Genomic DNA, 1,976 nt, shown 5'->3' on the forward strand with positions numbered 1-1,976 from the left:
ATATATATATATATATATATATACATATTCTTTTATTCTTTTGCTTGTTTCATTCATTTGACGGGAGCCATGCTGGAGCATCGCCTTTAGTCGAACAAATCGACCCCAGGATTTATTCTTTGTAAGCCTAGTGATTATCTTGTCCGAATCTCTTTGGTCGAACCGCTAAGTTACGGAGAGTAAACACACCAACATCGGTTGTCACGTATTCAGAATGAGGTCAATGAACAAAACTGGTCGACTAGTCTCTTTACGCGAGATATTGACATAAAACTACGGAACTTTATGACAATCATGCATGACATATGCAGTAAATGAATGTCAAATCAACAAAGTTCCTGAATGTCAAACCAACAAAAAAAAAAAACATAACTCCCAGAGATAGGAAGATTCTAATGTAACGACGAGCAAAGATTTCAAACTGTCAAAGTAGACCACTAAAGGAAAGCGTAAAATCCTGTCACAAACATATACTGCTTGGGATTGAAAGTGAACTCAAACACTCCCTTGAAAAGGAGAGAGCAAAGAAAAAACTCAGGATTGTAAAGAAGGTAAACCCTAAAACTTTCTATAGACTTGCAGATCTGCTTCAGTACGGTACAAGTTAAGGCCGCTGTGCGAAGAAAATAGCTCACCGACTACAGTCCCCCAGCGGATAAGTGAATGTGTCACACAAAAGTGTTTTCCCAACTCTGTTGGGAGTTGATTAAAGGAATTCAAGTAAAGCACGATATGTCTTAGCCACAAAGGAAGTGACAGAGCAGATGCTAAAAATTATAGGCCTGTCTCTCTAACCTCACGTGTATCAACGTCATGGAATACATTGTCTGGAAGAAGCTGATCACGTTCCTAGAAGATAATTTCTTGCTCCCTGACATTGAGCATGGCTTCCACTCAGGAAGAAGCTGTCTTGTACAGCTTCGGCAGCATTATGACTGTATTGGAACAACTAATAAATCGCTCAAACGTGGATGTTAGACACTTCGATTTTGCGAATGCTTTTGATAAGGTTGATCATGGGATGATACGCCACAAGTTACGGAGACTCGGGAGAGTTGTTACATGACTTCTTAAAAGAGAAAAGTCAGGCTGTAGCTGCCAACAGGCCCTCTCCAGGGAGATAATAATAGCGGGTGGAGTGCCTCAGAAAATTGTCTTGGGGTCGCTGTGGTCCATGGTGGCTCTATCGGATATGCCCTCATTTACAGACAGCCACACTCACTAGTGTGCCGATGACACAAAAGTAGTAGAAGCAGCCAAGGAACCTCTCGATGCTAATCTTCTAGAGAAAGACCTAGATGCCATATATGAACGGACTGAAAAAAAAAAACATGCAACTTAATGCAGGAAAATTTCACCCCCACCCCCCCGCTAACACGCTGCAGCAAGGATACTTTGAACCAAAAGGAGTGGCAATTCCAGGGTCAAGTACAACAACGCCTTGCTTCATGTGCCTATCAGTAAGATAGTAGCAATGAGCACGCAAATGGTTAGATTGATTCTGAGAACTTCCAGAACAAGGGACCAGGAAACTGCACTCGGTCTACGGAGAACATTTGTCCTCACCTGTGTGGTCTACTGACCTCAACTGTGGTCACTGCACAGTGTAAAATTAACAGCTGAACTTTAGGCAGCTTAGTGGTGCTACGCCCGGAAGATTGCAGAAATGGAACAACTGAGCTACTGGGGGAGACTAAAAGAACTACGGCTCAACTCTCTGAGCGAAGACAGAAAATATATGCAGTGATATATGGGAGACCCTGGAGGGGTTGGCACCAAAAGACTGGCCATTGAAAAGGTGATAACAGTGGCGGTGCTCCAGCATGACGACAGCATTTGGGCTTTCCTCTCAATCTTTTCTGTCGAAGAGCGTAGGCTCAAAACGTCAAAGACTTTTCCATTCTTCCTGAGCGTTACACCTGCTTGTTGTTCCCTCACCTGTCTTCGTCTTTTGTTTTTTCTGTAAATTTGCACTA

At 42.8% G+C, this 1,976-nt stretch overlaps 1 protein-coding gene across 2 annotated transcripts in view; it reads left to right on the forward strand.

Moving 5' to 3' along the window:
- The window catches only part of LOC106867755 (chitin synthase chs-1), a 40,635-nt gene that overhangs the window by 3,489 nt on the left and 35,170 nt on the right, over positions 1 to 1,976 (forward strand). The window lies entirely within an intron of this gene.

The sequence above is a fragment of the Octopus bimaculoides genome, chromosome 22 (assembly GCF_001194135.2).
Source record: "Octopus bimaculoides isolate UCB-OBI-ISO-001 chromosome 22, ASM119413v2, whole genome shotgun sequence".
NCBI lineage: Eukaryota > Metazoa > Mollusca > Cephalopoda > Octopoda > Octopodidae > Octopus > Octopus bimaculoides.